Source organism: Rhinolophus sinicus, chromosome X, assembly GCF_036562045.2.
Source record: "Rhinolophus sinicus isolate RSC01 chromosome X, ASM3656204v1, whole genome shotgun sequence".
Classification (NCBI taxonomy): domain Eukaryota; kingdom Metazoa; phylum Chordata; class Mammalia; order Chiroptera; family Rhinolophidae; genus Rhinolophus; species Rhinolophus sinicus.
The window spans coordinates 57,745,733-57,764,383 of record NC_133768.1 but is presented as its reverse complement, the minus strand read 5'-3'; positions in this window follow the sequence as shown (position 1 = coordinate 57,764,383).

Genomic DNA, 18,651 nt, shown 5'->3' with positions numbered 1-18,651 from the left:
TAGTATATAGGAAATAATAGACTTTTGTACGTTGATTTTGTATCTGCAATTTACTGTATTTGTTTATTGTTTCTAATAGCTTTTGGAGGAATCTTTAGGGTTTTCTATATAAAGAATCATGCCATTTACAAAAAGTGACAGTTTAACTTCTTCATTCCCAATTTGGATGCCTTTTTCTTCTTTCTCTTGCCTGATTGCTCTGCCTAAGACTTCCATTATTGTGTTGAATAGCACTGGTGAGATGGGGCATCCTTGTCTTGTTCCTGATTTTAGAGGAAAATCTTTCACTTTTTCACCATTAAGTGTGATATTAGCTGAGGGTTTGTCATATATCGCCTTTATTATTTGAGGTACTTTTTTTCTATGCACATTTTATTAAGTGTTTTAATCATAAATTGATGTATCTTTTTAAATGCTTCTTGTGCAGCTATTGATATAATCATATGATTTTTATATTTTATTTTGTTTATGTGGTGTATTGTATTGATCGATTTGCATATGTTGAACCATCCTTGTGGCCCTGGAATGAACCCCACTTGATTGTGATATATAATCTTTTTAATATGTTGTTATACTCAATTTGCCAGTATTTTGTTTAGAATTTTTGCATCTATATTCATCAGATATTGGTCTGTAGTTTTCTTTTTTTTATGTTATCCCTACCAGGTTTTGGGATCAGAGTACTGTTGGCCTCATACAATGAGTTAGGAAATATTGCCTCGTCTTCAATTTTTTGGAAGAGTTTGAGGAGGACAGGTATAAATCCTTCTTTGATGTTTGGTAGAATTCACTAGTAAAGCCATGTGGTCCTGGACTTTTGCTTTTGGGAAGGTTTTGGATGATTGTTTCAATTTCTTTACTGTTGATCTATTTAGATTTCCAGTTTTTCCTGATTCAGCCTAGGAAGGCTATATGTTTCTAAGAACTTGTCCGTTTCTTCTATGGTATTGAATTTGGTGGCATATAGTCCTTCATAGTATTGTTATATGACCCTTTGTATTTCTGTGGTATCCTTCATAACTTCTCCTCTTTAATTTCTAATTTTGTTTGAGTCTTTTCTCTTTTTTCCTTAGTGAGTTTACTCAGGAGTTTGTCAATTTTATTAATCTTTTCAGAGAACCAGCTCTTTATAGCTTTCATTTTTTCTACCCTTTTTTGGTTCTCTATTTTATTTAGTTCTGCTCTAATTTTTATTTTTTCCTTTCTTCTGCTAACTTTAATTTTCATTTGATCTTCTTTTTTCTAGTTCTTTAAGATGTAATGTTAGGTTGTTTATTTGGGATTTTTCTTGTTTCTTGAGATAGGCCTGTAATGATGTAAATTTCCCTCTTAATACTGCTTTTGCTGCATCCCAGAAATTTTGATATGATGTATTTTTATTCTCATTTGTTTCTCATTATCTTTTGATCTCTTCCTTTTATTTCTTTTTTGACCCAGTTGTTCTTTAACAGTGTTTTGTTTAATGTCCACATATTTGTGGTTTTTCCCACTTTATTTTTGCAGCTGATCTACAATTTCAAAGCCTTGTAGTTGGAGAATATAGTTGGTATGATTTTGATCTTAAATTTGCTGAGGCTGGTTTTGTGTCCCAAAATATGGTCTATCCTAGAGAATGTTACATGTGCACTAGAAAATAATGTATACTATGGTGTTCTAGGATGAAATTCTCTGGAAATGTGATTATGTCCATTTGGTCTAATGTGTCTTTTAAGTCTGATATTTCCTGATTAATTGTGTTTGAATGATCTATCCACAGCTGACCATGGCAGATTTAGGTCCCCTATTATAATTGTGTTTTTGTCAGTTTCTCCCTTTAATTCTGTTGGCAGTTGCTTTATATACACAGGGTGCCAAAGAAAAATGTATACACATTTTAAGAAAGGAAAACTGTATTAAAATTGTAATACTCAAATACTAATAACAAAAGATAAATACAAGTCACGTTTGACTTCTGCAATTACAAGAGGTGCTCAAAGTGGTTACTACCATCAGTGTCCAGACACTTCTGATTATGGTGAACTACTGCTTGAGCAACGTTGACCAAAGTGTCCACTTGTATACATTTTTCTGGTACCCCCGGTATTTTGGTGCTCTCTGATTGGAAGCATATATATTGATAAGTGTTATGTCTTCTTGTATTTTCCCCTTTATAATTATGAAGTGTCCATCTTTGTCTCCTGTTACCTTTTTTATCCCGATGTCTGTTTTGTCAGATATAAGTATGGCTACACCCACATTTCTCTGGATGCCATCTTCTGGAGTGTTGCTTTCCACCTTTTCACTTTGAGTCTATATTTGTCCTTGTAGCTGAGATGTGTCTCTTGGAGGCAGCATATGGTTGAGTTGTTTTTATTTATTTATTGAATATGCTACTTTGTGCCTATTTATTGGTGAGTTCAGTCTATTTACATTTAGGACAATTATTGATATATGAGGATTTCCTATAGCCATTTTATGTTTTGTTTCTGGTAGATCAGTGTCTCCATTGTTTTTTGCCTTTTTGTTTCTGTCTGTTATTTTAATTTGGTGGTATTGCATGATTTTTTCCTGTTTCCTCATTTTTTACGTATCTCAGTTCTGGATTTTTTTTTTTTTTTGAGTGTTTACCATTAAGTTTATGTAAAAGAAAATTTCATATATACAGTAATGCTTTTTGTTCAGTATGCTTCTTATCTCCATTTCCCTTTGCAAATTCAGACATTTACCTCCTTCCTCTTTATGTTTTTGTTGTCACAAATTATCTCACTTATATCACTTCTTGCCTAATACATTCTGATACTCTGTGGTTAGGTATATATACATTATTGATTTTATGTCTTCTTGTAAAATTCTTTTATCGTTATGTAATCTTCCTCTTTGCCCTTGATATATATCATTTTTCTTCTCTATGAAGAACTACTTTTAATATTTCCTTCAAATCCATCCACTGATAACATTTTTCTTTGTTGTTTGTCTGAGAAAGTATTTCTCTTTCACTTTTGAATGATAATTTTCTTGATGTATACATCTAGTTTGGTAGTTCTTTTCTTCAACATTTTAAATATTTCACTCCATTCTGTTCTGGTGTGGTGTCTAATGAGATGTCCAATATAATTTGTATCCTCATTTCTCTGTGGGTAGTGTTTTTCCCACCTTTGGCTTCTTTCAAGAGTTTCTCTTTTTCTGTGATTTTTTTGCATTTTGAATGTGTTATGCCTAGGTGTAGACATTTTAATATTTGTTTCATGATTGGTATTTTCTATACTTCCTGAAATTTTTATCCATTATTTTCTCAATTATGTTTTCTGTTTATTTCTCTTTTTCTCTGGTATTCCCATTATATATATGTTTCACCTTTTGTAATTGTCCCATAGTTTTTGGATGTTTTTTTTTTCATTTTTAACTTCTTTTTTCCTCTTTATTTTTCAGTTTGGGAAATTTTTACTGATATATCCTTAAGTTCAATGATTCTTTCCTAAGTTGTGTCCAGTCTACTAATGTGCCTGTCAAAGTCATCCTTCATTTCTGTTATTGTATTTTAATTTCTAGCCATTTCCTTTTTATTATTTTTTAGAGTTTCTATCTCTTGCTTACGTTACTCATGTGTTCTTGCATTTTGTCCACTTTTTCCATTGGAATCATAGCATATTGATTATGGTTATTTAAAATTCCCTGATCATATCAAAATCTGCTATACCTGAGTCTGCTTCTGATGCTCTTTTTGTGTCCTCAGACTGTTTTCCTTGTTTGTTTTTTTGTTTTGTGTTTTTTTTTCCTTTTACATTTTTCTGGCAGCCCCTGTATTTTGGTGCTCTCTGAGTGGGAGCATATTGATAAGTATTATGTCTTGTATTTTCCCCTTCATAATTACAAAGTGTCCATCTTTGTCTCCAGTTACCTTTTTTATCCTGATGTCTGTTTTGTCAGACTTAAGTATGGCTACACCCACATTTCTCTGGATGCCTTTTAGCATGACATCATTTTTTTTCTTTTTTTTTTAAGCTGTACATGAAGTATTGTGCAAAAGGAGCTGAGGTAAATAGGCCTTTAGCATGAAGTTTTGTGTTTATCACTCTAGGACTTGGGTTATGGTTACTGTTTCTTGAAGCTCTAGGTATCAGAGGTTAAAATTTTCTGAAGTGTTCTTGTTTTTTGTCTGCACTTTTTTGTGCAGACAAAATCCATGTTTTTGGATTTTCTTAGAGATTGCCTCTTTAATAGAGTCTGAATCTTGGACTTCTTTCAACTGTTAACTCCTGTTATATACAGCAACCTTATTGATGTTATGGTAATATATGTTGTGATAGGGAAGCATTCTATAAGTCTATGAGGAAGTCTCATGTTTCAGTGAGACTGTACTCCTGGGATTTAACATTCACAAGTTCTTCTCAGCTTTTTCCTGTCTTACGTGAGACAGAAAAGCTAGAGGTTGTAGCACTGGGAATTTCCTTTCCCACAGGTCACTTTGGCTCTGGTAAAATAGATTCCCTTGAGGAAAGACCTTTGTTAAGGAAAACCAAATACTCTTTATGCATTTTAAAATTGTTACTTTTCCTCTTCCTTTGTTTGAAGCACAAAGTGACTTTCCTCTGTCCTTTACCATGAGAATCTTGTGGGAGCTCCTTTATGTAAAACTCATGAATATTTGACCCTTCCTCCCAAAGCTGGGCTCCTAGGAATTTATATTTCTCAAGCTAGTCCCTGCTAAATCTCTAGTAATTTTCAATTATTTTTTTAAGTGTTCCTATGAGTTGCTAGCTTCATCAGTATTGTTGGATCCCTGTAACTTGTGATTCTCTGTATTCACATGTCTCTTCAGTTTTGAGGTCAGTGGTTTGCCCTGTGACCCCTGTTCTTTGAAGGATCAAAGAATTGTTGATATTCAGTTTGTTCAGCTTTTTTTTTTTCTTGTTGTCAGTATGGGAGTAAAGACTCCCAAGCTCTTTATATATTGGACTAGGAACTGGAAGTCAGCCTATATGTTTTTAATGCCAATTGTATAATAGTTAAAGACAAATAAAGACTTTGAAAGCTTCTATGTGAATTCTAAATGAATGGCTCTGTTCTATATATATGCTTTCTTTTCCTTTGACAGAAAAAAGAAATATCTTAATTTTTTATATTTGAAGGTACACGAGTTTTCTCCATGTAGTCTTGTCTCTGAATTCAGAATGTAATTTACAAAACATTGCATCTTGTAGTGTTTCTGTCAGACAGAGAGCAGTCTTCAGTGATTATGCATCTGTAAACTTTTGTTCAAAGCTGTTCACACTATTGTCAGTTCCACTGAATTATGCCTATCGTTGAGCTAAACAGTTACTTCAGGTTTTTTTAAAGATTACAGTATGATAAAGCAGTGAAATAAAAAGTTGTGTACACCAAAAGCCTTGGGAAAAAAGCATTGGTGAATTTAACAATTGTTAAGCAAAAATACTTGGTGAATTGACTGAAATTCCACAGTTGCTTCCTAAAGAACAATCAAGATATGAAGATTCCCACAACTATATGAAGACGTATTATGTTTCATTACTGATATATGTGCAAAATGATTACTTATGACTAAGGCCACCCCTAGGGTGTATGAGTTAGTGTACAATTTGTTTGTGGGGGGAGGTCCTATATATAAAAAACAATTTGATTAAATATTTATTATAAAATTTATAGACTCAGGTCAGGTACAATAATTTACTAATGATGATTTACAATAATAGATAGAAAACATGTACTTACATATTAGTTTATTGTACAACCAGGGCATGTAAATATTCTTTTTAGCATCCAGGCACTATCTCTTTCTGTTCAGATTCAGAAACCTTCCCTCCATGTTCTTGATTTTGAATGTGCAATTGAAGATGAATTTTATATCTCCCACTATGAGAAAAAAAGTAGCAATGCTTTTATTACAATACCATGGCACTTCAGAATCTGTTTGTATTGAGACAGTATTAACTTTCTTCCTCTGATATCCCTAATTTTATTTATTTAATGCTCTTTGTATCATTACACTTGGTGCTGCATCATTCATTTTAATGCTTATGAATACTGGCATCCAATGATTCTCTGAAATATTGACACTGCTAAGTTGGTGAAAATCACCAATGCAAGTCTTGCTCAGAGTATTCAAAAAATGTAAATGATAGTATCTTTTTTTTTTTTCTTTTTCAGTCGTGTTAGACATACCATTTGGAATTTTTTAGCAAAACTATATAACAACACATCTTCCAACCATATCTTCTCTGCATTGTATTAGGCGTCAATCAGCACATTCTTAGAATGTGGTTCCTTTTAAGGGTGATCAAACCCCTGTCTTCCATATACCATCAGCAGGTGCAGGGATGGGTAACCAGCCCATGGGTATACTGAGAAGGGGAGTCTCATTCATGTAAGAAAGTCCATTTTTTTATCTAGTGTGGAGTAATACTTATCTAGGAGAGCACAGCCTCACTACATCAAAGCAAGAGAGGACGTTAATTGGAAGGGTCCATTGGCAGAAGGAAACAAATGTTTTAAAAGCTCTCAGACAAGAGAGGCACAGTCTCACTTGGAGGACTGCTTGATAGGTTGTTCAAGACCTGTAAACAAGGTGAGGTTATTGCCAGGGTGCCAGCAACAGGGAGTGCCTCCTTTACCCCCACTGACTTCAAGGTGCTGTACACTACACCTCATGGTAGGAACATAGAGAAATAAGAGCTAACGCTTTGGATCACACATGTGGCTCAAGCCCAAGGGGCAGTGACTGTTTTTCAGTAGCCTACAACCCTGAACGTGTCCTGTGTTGGATATTAAAGTCACTAAGCTCAGAATATCTTCACCATTCTGGAGTTCCCTAATATCATTTTAGTTAAGGTTCTTTATTATATTACTCCTGTTGCTGCATCATCCATGTGACACATGTGAATATTTAATTCCAATTATTCTCTTAACGATTGATACTGTTACAAATTAATGATGATTATAAATGCAATGGCAACTCAATCTCAGGCAATCCAAGAAAAGAAATGCCAGTTCAGCCAGTAGGAAGTAATCTGCTTGTAGGCCAAATGCCTTTCTAGACTCTACACCAGAGCCACATCAACTACTCTGAAGAGAGTTTGTAAGCTTCTTGGAGCATTTCATTGATCCAATGCTTAGAGTATAAGTGTGGAGAGTCAACCAAAAAGTAGAAATAGATATCAAGGCTCACATGGTCCCTGTCTGAGTTCAAGGTGCCCTGTTCATAGGGCACTTTTTGCGAGGTTGGTCCCAGGAATCATAAGAGACCTAAAATTTTTGTGGAATAAGATACTACTAAACATGGGGCCTCAGAGTCACAGGGCCCCAGGCACACGCATTGCTTGCCTGGCTCTCAGGGGAGTACTGCCTATCATATACTAAGCAATGCAAGTTACATTAAATGATATTTTCAAGTAGGGGCAGCCAGTTGGCTCAGTGATTAGAGTGCAGTGTTCATAACACTAAGGTCACCGATTTGATTCTAACATGGGCCAGTGAGCTGCACCCCCCACAACTAGATTGAAAACAACGACTTGACGGAGTTGATGGGTCCTGGAAAAACACAGCTTCCCAATATTCCCCTCCCCCCAAATATATATATATATATATATATATATATATATATATATATATATATATATATACACATATATATTTTTTTAAGTAATTAGAACAGATGAAGTAAATTCCAACATTCCAAAATGAAAGAATTGCTGTGACCAATTCATGAGTGGCATAACACTATTATTAAGGAGTCTTATTTGTCATTCTTAGTGTCACACAAAATAAAGGTGCATTATAAATCAATGGCAGTGTAGGAGATACACACACACACACACACACACACACACACACAAGTTCTGACAATTAAGTTCGCGAACTCATCCTAGAAAAAGTGCTACATACCTCATTGCTGAATATCACTATGGTCACCTTTGAAGTACTCCCCTTGGGAAGCTATGCACTGACGCCAGTGCCTAGTCCATTCTCCAAAGCAATTTTGGAACTCTTTCTCTGGAATGGCCATCAGAGATCTCTTTGTATCACACTTGATGTCCTGAATGTCATCAAAATGTCTTCTTTTAGTATTTCTTTTATCTTCAGGTAAACAAAGATGTCATTGGGGGTCAGATCAGGTGAGTAGGTGGGATGTTCCAATACAGTTATTTGTTTACTGGTTAAAAACTCCCTCACAGACAGTGCCATGTGAGCTGATGCATTGTGGTGATGCAAGAGCCATGAATTGTTGGCGAAAAGTTCAGGTTGTTTTCCGCTAAATTTTTCACACAGCCTTTTCAGCACTTCCAAATAGTAAACTTGATTAACTATTTGTCCAGTTGGCACAAATTCATAATGAATAATTCCTCTGATGTCAAAAAAGTTTAGCAACAAGTTCACAAACTTAATTGTTAATGTGTGGGTGCATGTGCGAGTATGTGTGTGTGTGTGTGTGTGTGTGTGTATGCCAGGGGTGCCAAGAAAATACACATTTTAAGAGATGTTATCTATGTATTACTTTTCGAAGTTGAACTGCATTACAGTAGCAATGTGTATGACGTTCGCTCAAAAGATAGTGTTAATCAAATGAATGCCAGCGTCACCGAGTGACAGGCAGGAAAGTCAAAGAAAACAGTGGAAGCACAGTTGTCATTTGAGGCGCACAAGACCATTTTGAAGTGGTATTTGAAATTTGAGAACGTCGTCGAAGTACAATGATAATGGAGGTGTGAGTGTGCAACAGAACCTCAACACGCCTAACAATTACACACATTCGTGGTAAGTTTGAAATGCATGGTACTGTGTGTGATGTGCACAAGGGAAGATACGGGAGGCCTTGCACAGCAGAAGTCCTGCTTCTTCTGCTGTGGTGCTGGAACAGTCTACACGCTCGCCACAGAAGTCTACCAAATGATGCTCATCATAATCAGAAGTTTCTGGACGCTGATGGTAGGCACTTTGAGCACCTCTTGTAATTGCAGAAGTCAAACGTGACTTGTAGGGGTGGCCTGTTAGCTCAGTTGGTTAGAGCATGGTGCTAATAACACCAAGGTTGCCTGTTCGATCCCCGCATGGGCCACTGTGAGCTGCGCCCTCCTTATAAAAAACAAAAATGTGACTTGAGCATTACAATTTTAATACAGTTTTCCTTTCTTGAAATGTGTATCCATTTTTTGGCACCCTCTAGATAGATAGATAGATAGATAGATAGATAGATAGATAGATAGATAGATAGATAGATAGATAGAGATATGCATTAAGATGCCTACAATTAAATATATATATATGGAGAGAGAGAGTGAGAGAGAGAGCGAGAGATTGATTTACTATGAAAAATTGCCACACATAATTACAGAGTCTACAAGTCCCAAGATCTGTAGTCAGCCAGCTGGAGACCATGAAGAGCTGAGGTTGCAGTTCCAATCAGAATGCCTGCAGGCTCGAGCCCAGTAAGAACAGATATTTTAGTTTGAGTAAAAAGGCAGGTATAAAACAACATCCCAGATCAAGGCTATCAGAGAGAAATAAATTCTTTCTAACTCATGGGAAGGTCAATCTTTTTTCCTATGCAAGCCTTGAATTGATTGGATGAGGCCCACCCACATTAGGGAGAGCAATCTGCTTTACTCAAGTCTATTAAGTCAAATGTTAATCTCATCCAAAACATCTTCACAGATGTACCCAGAATAATGTTTGACCAAATGTCTAGTCACCCTGTGCCCTAGTCAATTTGATGCATAAAATTAACAATTATAGGCAGACTCCATAAAATATAAAGATACTCTTGTCCTTTCTGTATGCTATTTTACACTTCTACTCTGAGAAATGCTGAGTGTTAAAGTGAAGAGCCAAGGAGGCTAGAATTAAAGGACTGGCTTCTAGTTCAATTTATGATGTATATTATGTGTAAGAACTTAAGAAAATCATATCAAAAAGCTAAGCCTCACTTTTTTTTAAAGCTAAGGTAAGAAAAACAACATTCCTTTTCTATATAGTTTTTGTACAGATCAATTAGGATAATCCTTATAAAAGTCAATCAAAATGTAAAGCAAATTACATATGCAGTAAAAAAGATTCATAATCATTCATTTAATTCCTTCACTAACTAACTTCAAAAAATGCAACTTTTCTTGGCTACTTTGTCCAGAATATCAATTTCATAATAAACCAGTGGAAGTACAATGCTTTGCATATGATATATATTCTCTAAAAATTTGTTGAATTAAGTAAATAAACTGGTGCTGATTTCCTTCCATGGTTCAAGCAACCCTTATTCGTTGAAAGATTCAAGTTCATGAGTTGCAGAATATTATAACTAGGAAGGAAAAGAGGCTTGTTTTTATTAGCTAAAACTACGATTAGATTATCTTTTGCATGTATTTTTGTGTACTGAAATTGCACTAATCTTAATGGACTATTCCTTTTATATGTGCAACATATTCCAACTCCAACTCTGATATCCTTTAAAGAAGATACGTTCTGTCCTTTTTAAAATTCATTTTAATGGTGAGTTTAGTTTCCCAGATCAAACTAGAAAGATTCTTTAGGTATTTATTCTATAACACACCAAAGATTTGATTCTGCTGTTTTTGTTTGTTCGTTTTTGTTTCTGTTTTTTTTTTTTTTTTTTTTTTTTTTTAAATTAAAGTTTATTGGGGTGACAGTTGTTAGTAAACTTACATAGATTTCCGGTGTACAATTCTGTAATACATCATCTATAGCTCACATTGTGTGTTCACCACCCAGAGTCAGTTCTCTTTCCATCACTATATATTAGACCCCGTTTACTCTCTTCTAAAGCCCCCCTCCCTTCTTACCCTCTGATAACCCCTAAACTATTGTCTATGTCTATGAGTTTTTGTTCCTTCATTTGTTTGTCTTGTTCGTCTGTTGTTTTCAATTTTATATACCACATATCAGTGAAATCATATGGTTCTCTACTTTTTCTGTCTGACTTATTTAGCTTAGCATTATAATCTCAAGATCCATACACGTTGTCACAAATAGTACTATTTCATCTTTTCTTACCACCGAGTAGTATTCCATTGTGTATATATACCACAACTTCTTTATCCATTGGTTTATTGAAGGATATTTTGGTTGTTTCCATGTCGTGGCCACTGTAAATAAAGCTACAATGAACATTGTAGCACACATGTCTTTATGGACAAATGTTTTCAGATTTTTGGGTAGATACCAAGGAGAGGGATTTCTGTGTCACATGGTAATTCTATTCTTAATTTTTTGAGGAACCTCCACACTGCCTTCCGTAACGGCTGCACCAATCTGCGTTCCTACCAACAGTGTATGAGGGTTCCTTTTTCTCCACAGCCTCTCCAACACTTGTTACTATTTGTTTTGTTGATGATAGCCATTCTAACTCGGGTTCTGCTGTTTTTTAATATTTAAAGAAGAGAACAAGTAATGTCTTCATATATTTTTGCAAAGAGAATATTAAGTATGTTTATGACTAAAAAGTGAAAGAGAACCATAATGGCTATAATTCCAAACAGCCATGTCCTTGGAAGTCATACCAGAATATGTTTCCTTTCATATAGTGTATTAAATTTTGAGCCAGACAGACTTGGGTTCAAATTTCAATTTACCAACTGTGTGTCCTTAAATAAGTGATATTACCTTTTTGAGTTATCACTTATCCATTGCCTCAATAGTGTTGAATAATAAGTGATCACAAAACCTCAGTTGTATAAGACAATAAATATTTATGAAGCTTATGAATTTGGGGTTTAGTTGAATGAAGCTGGGTTTGGTTAATATTGGCAGTGCTTTTTCATAGGCCTGCAGTCAGCTAGGGGTCATCTCTACAACTCTGGTTATGTTGGCTGAGCTTGCTCACATGTCTGGGCATCAGCTGGATGTTGTTGGAACAAGGATGGCTTCAAATGAAGTGACTGTGATGACTAAAATTTGTGCCATGTGGCTCCAGTCCTCCATCAATTTAGACTGGGCATGTTCTCATGGCAATAATGGAAAAGAAAAAGTGAGCAAGACCAATTATACAAGTGTTTTCAAATCTCTGCTTACATCTTATGTACCAAAATCCTACTGACATGTCATATGGTATTGCCTAGAATCAGAGTGCAATGGTGCTACAATATTACTTGGCAAGGGACATGGATTTAGTGAAGGGGAAAACTGAAACCAGTATTTCAATAAATCTACCATAGAATTCTTTTTTTTTCTCAGTAAAACAGGGAAAAAAAATATACTTACTTCATTTTGTTGTCTAACTTGAATGAAATACTGTGCATATGAACACACTATTGTTTATCTTGCAAAACAATGACAAGAAAATCATATTATCTATATAAAACCCAAAGAAAATGTTAGCCTCGGCTACCAAGAAGAATTCTGACACTATTTTAGACTGGTAAGAATGACTCTTACTAGAGAGGAAGAAAGGATGAATTTTGCTAAAATAACTAGTCTTTCACCTATGTTAGCTCATTTGAGATTCAAATAACTCTGTCATTAGAGTATCATTGCCTAAAATCATATAATTAGTTAGCGGTGAGAATAGTATTCTGATTCTGATGTAGGTGATGTTGGATCTGCCGGCAGTTTCTGAGTGCGGGCCGGGATCATGTCTCGTGAAGCCGAAAAATGGAAACACGGACCAGGGAGAGGCAAAAAGTTTTAAAAAGAGGATAGTTTATTAGAGACAGGAGAAGAGGTTGCAGCTCCTGAGCGGGAGGGGATCCCTAATGGGGGGTGCCCCATGATTGAGGTAAAAGCTCTTACTTTCATACCTTCCCTTGCCTGCTTGGGGAAGGGGAGCTGTTTGAAGAAGGGAACTGGCATCTTTTAATGAAATTCGTCTACCAGGTTTGTTTTGCTTGCCCATCCTAAAGGAATTAGCAAAGTAACCCACTCTTATCTATCAGATCTGCTCCTTTGTCAGGCCAAAAGGAATTTTATGATTAACCTCAAGGCATTGTTACATCATGTCCTGGAGCGAAGGAGTGATTTCAAAACCTAAAGTTTTAGGATGATTGTCTTTGTTTTTTTCCACCAGGGACCTCCCTGTCTACCTAGGAACATGCTAACTCTCCTGTATCAATTCCAGAATTCATGCTTTTTCCAACACACAAAAATGCCTGCAAAGAAGAAATATTTTATGAGGGTAAGAGGAATTATTTTGGCGTATTACAACTGGGATTGCACCCATCAAGTATATCTTGCCTGCCATGGGAGTATTGTACACATTTAAGAAAGAAGATATTGAGGGTGGCCAGTTATCTCAGTTGCTTAGAGCATGGTACTCTTAACAACAAGTTTGCTGGTTTGATCCCCACATGGGCCACTGTGAGCTGCGCCCTCCACAACTAGATTGAAACAACTACTTGACTTGGAGTTGATCTGTCCTGGAAAATTACACCGAAATAAATAAAAGTTTAAACAACAAAAAAAAGGAAAGAAGACATGATTTCCTTATCCTTAGTAGCCCACGGATTTTTGTACATGTCATGTAATAATAAATATTAAACAATTATTGACCACTTCAGGCATTATTTTAAGTGCTATGCATATATCTATTTATTTAATCCTCACAGTACCCTTTTGAGGTATATGCTTTTATTACTACTCCCATTTTATAGGTAAGGCAACTAAGGCACATCCACTACGTGGCAGAATCAGATTCAAACTCAGCCAGCCAGGCTCCCTGCTTAATACACTCCACTGCCTTATGAAAGATATACAAACGGTGCCAAAAACATGTATACATATTTTAAGAAAGGAAACTGTATTAAAATTGTAATACTCAATATATACCAATAACAAAAGATGAATACAAGTCACATTTGACTTCTGGAATTACAAGAGGTGCTCAAAGTGGTTGCCATCAGCGTCCAGACGCTTCTGATTATGGTGAACTACTGCTTGAGCAACGTTGACCAAAGTGTCCACTTCTATACACTTTTTTTAGATATAGAAGTGTCCACTTCTATACATGTTTTCTATACATTTTTTTTTTTTTTTTAAATACCCTCGATATTTCTCTATGGTTTTGGAGTTACCTAAATTTTCCCGTTTAAGTTTCAGGCCATGAAGAAGTGTCATGTTTCTCTGATTTAAATAACTGGAAGTGATGCTACTTTATTGTTGGTTTATTAACTTCCTGAAGAAAAAGGAAATAAATGATCTTGTAGAATGGAAGCCATTTTACATCTTAGCATCCTTGTAGTATACATTGAGTATGCAATAAAATTACTTCAGAGAGAGCAGAATCTCTGGTATGAAGTGGAAAACATTCTATTCTAACTAATGTTGCTTTGGGTGTGTTTTTAATTAACATTTTCTATCAATCTTCATTCACAAAGGCCTACTGAGGAAGCTGATATGAGACTATCTCACAATGCACAAAGCTTATTTGGCTGTCATCTCATAAATGATATAATTATTGGTACTAATTAGGTGCTAATGAGTATGGGCTTAATACAAAAACTTCTTCTCTGATAAATATATTCATCAGATATACTAATGTCCACATTAGGGATTTATACCAACTCTATGAAATACATGTGGGTATGGATGTACACATGCCCATAATCTCACCATTGTTTTACTATAATTTGCCTACAGCTGTAGTTTTATTTTCTTAGGCAAAATGATGTTTCACTATATTCTTAGCTGTTGACTTTTACGTTTAAAAGATTGTCAGTGAAGCATTATTAGCTTTAGGGAAACCATATCTTTTCTATGGCTGTAACACTCACTATCACAAAAATTGCTTGCTCACATATGTGTGTACATATGTGTAATTTTGTTTCTCACCCTGACCATTTCTTTAATTGCTATTCAACTGATAAAATTGACATGAATTGTTATGGAATTGGCTTTTATATTGTGTAGTCTGCTTCTAGCCTTGTTTTAATTGCTTGTTTTTAGAGTAGAGACAGGTGTGAATAATGCTTTGCAAAGCTGAGGAAAAGAAATGGAATTGAAAATATTAAATGCCAATTCCAGTTCTGTCTGTGCCTTGATAGGTGGCTCTGAAAAAGTTAATTAACCTTACCATCTTTTAGGTTCTTGGACATAGCACTTTTTTCCTCCATCTGAAGTATGGATTAGTCTTTTCCCATGTCAAGAGGAAAATGAGAATTGATGAGAATATATACTATGGAAATATTTGTACAATGTACTGCAAAAGTGCTTCACATCGATTACTTTGTATTCATTTGATTCTCACACCAACTCAATATACAGGCAGAACAGGGATTATTAGTCCTGAGTCCTGTGTTATTGTTGAGAAAACTGAAATGAAAGACAGCTAAATGGCTAATTATGAACGGTAGAGTACACATCGGTTCTAATTATTCCTGGTACCTAGTAGTTTTGCACTCTGTGCATTTTTCTTCTTTAAATGTAGGATGCTAAGAGTAAGTCTCAACAATATTCAGTTGTGAGTTCAAGTACTGCTGATTGAAGAAAGTCAAAAATAAAATATACTTTTTCTTGCTATTAAATTTGTAAACGTTGAAAAAATTTCTTATGTTAGGTGAAACTGTGAGGAGACACATATATTGCTTGTGGGTTTCCAATAAATACAACTCTTAAAGAACATATGGTCAATATGTATCAAGAGATTTTAAAATGCATATATAATTATTATAATAGTAGAAGTATATATATATATATATATATATATATATGTGTGTGTGTGTGTGTGAATATATATATGTATATATATGATCTTGTCATATTTTGTCAGTGGTTATATTATCTTAGTGTGATTATGGGATTGAGAATGTTCTTTGTTTGTTTTCATGTTCTATATTTTACAACTAATATAAACACATGTTACATGATAATTAAAACAAAAATACTTAAATATTCTCAAATTTTGAAAGGGCAGAAAAATTTTTCCTGTGGTGGAACTTTATGTTTTGTGATTATTATCTATATAATAAACTGTACAAAGTTTTAATTACCAAATTTTACACCTTATCTTTAAGAGATCTTTGTCATCTTCATATAATTTGTAGCTAAAAGCAAAAACAATAAGTTGCCCAGAACAAAAAGAAGACACAAAGATACACATCTATACACATTGTTATATGGTATAACTGGGTGTTAAAGACCCTAATGTATTGATAAAGTCAGGATTCTGTTACACAAAACAGGCACTAGTTTCTTCTCCCTCAAAACCTCAGATAATTTTTTGTTTTATGTCAGTGCTAAATATTTAAAATTCAATATGTCAGTTTATAATTTGCATCTGCTAGATATCATTTAAAAATGTTTTGAAACTACTTTGGAGACTTTCAAATGAACATGGAGAAAAGATTCCTAATTACCTCCTGTGCCTATGGGCAATGCTATCCTTGGTCTCACTGGATCATGTGACCACAAATGTGCTTATACCACAAATGTGCAATTTTCTTGATCATCTCATTAATTAAATCTATAAAGAGGATTAATAATTGAAAGAAAAAGTAAACAATACTTGAAGAACTGCTGGTTCAACATAACTAAGTCTCATAAACTATTGGTGATCATGCTCCTAACTTTAGGAAAGACTGGCTATCTTATTGAATTGGTAGCTTGTGTGTGTGTGTGCATGTATGTGTGTATTTACTAATCTTATTTGGGGTATTAGAATAGTGAAAGAATTTAGAACAGGAATTATAACAAGAATTTATTCTAATTTTTATACCTTTTTATTTTATGGTCTTTGTAATGACCCTGTCAAAGTAAAGTTTTTAAAGGTAGATATTTCAGGGGGCCCAGAAAATATTTTGATGTGGTTAGAGGTTGTGACAAAGATAAGAAATTTGTAAAAATGTTTTTAGTTTTATTTTGACTCGTTAATTCATATTTTCTCACCTCTGTCAACTGCATCTGGTGCACCTTTGGCCTAGTATTAACCAAAACACAAATTTGGCACTATGTATTTTCCTACCTTCTTCTCAAATTTGATTGCAACAATATCTACAACTCTTTAATATTGTAGATATCTATCTCCCAAGAGAAAAATGTGTCACTTAATTAACAGAAAATTAATTCAAAGTAATGGCCAAACTGCTTCAAAATAGCCTGTGCAGCTTTACTTTGATCTTTTTGGGAGTGAGTATCTAAATTTAACGGTAAAACTTCCAATCCAAAAAGTTTAGGCCAGTTGTATGAAGAGGTTTATAGAAGACCTTAAATTGTCTAACTACTTCTAAATTTTAAGGATACAACTTGAATATGGATGAGCATTTTTTTTTCTTATAGAGGGACCTATATGTCAGCTATAAACTAATGCAATCAATGATAGGGACATAAGGAATACCTGCCAGAAATTTAGTGCCAGTCTTTAACAAAAATTGATTCTTCTCATGGAAGAGAGTCCATGAGTACAATGTTAATTTAATGCTGCCCTATACAAAGACCTAAGCTATGAACCTTGAGGCCAAATTTCTTCCCTGTATCAGTGGATCAAAACAATTACGAATGGACCATTAGTAGGGAATATTGTGGAATACTAGCTCCCACCAAATCAAGCTATGATAAGTGTAAGGTACTTTACCAACATTATCTACCATAATCTCCAAAATAACCATAATTTATTTTTTAAATTGCTCTTTCCTCAGTTTAGAAATGAGAAGAGTGGAATTCTAAAAGTTCCTGCAAATTGTCCAAGGACACACAGCTAATAAATCCCTGAGCAAGAATATAACCCACGTCTGTCTTGATCAAGAGGCTATGTTCTTTTACCTGTGCCTTCTGCTTACAACTTCTTGAACATAAGAGTTGTGAGACACAGGTTGTGGTAATATCTGTAGAAACTGTTTTATGGAAAGGTTGAAAATAGCCTTATGGAATAAAGAGTCCTAGAAAGTCAGACAACGTTGGCTTTTTACTACTTGTTTTCTCATATGTAGAAAGAGAAAGTTTAAATTGTCACATAATATTTATGCCCCTTTCATACTTCAAACATTCTAGAACTGTATGATTCAGGGAATTTCCATAACTTTTAGTAGAAAACTACAATTCGTGGTAAATTTTATAAGTTGTTCATATGCCTTTACCTCACTTTATGATTAAATGGAGAGGTAACAGAGATGGTAACAAGTTTTAAGTACAATATTATAAATACCCAAAGTTCAAAGCATTCTGTATATCATGCTAAGAAAAAGAAATTAAGGTTGAGGAAATTAAACTTAGAAACTAGAGTATATATTTAAAACAATATGTAATATGTAATAAAACACAGTAGAGAGACAAATCATCTTTGTCCATTTGCATTATAATTGTGTGTGACTATATTAACACAAAAAACACCCATAATTCCTCAAACATATACACATACAACACACACACACACAAATAAAAAAGAGCAGAGTTAAATATATTTTCTCTATCTTTATGAACTTTTATGGGAATTTATAGATTTCACATTTGATTAATTAGTTCTAAAAAGTTTGAAAACTAAATACTGTTCAAATTCCTGATTTTCATACAAACACCTGCAAATTTGTCATAAGTAATGTCTTACTCATTACATTTGAAGTATTTAATGGATGGGAACAGTCTGTTGTTTTTAAAATTCCTGAGATGTTATCTTAATTTATTTTAAGATTTTTATTAAAATATATCTAACATAAAATATTATATTAGTTTCAGGGGTACACCATAGTTATTTAACATTTATATTCCTAAAGAAGTGATCACCAT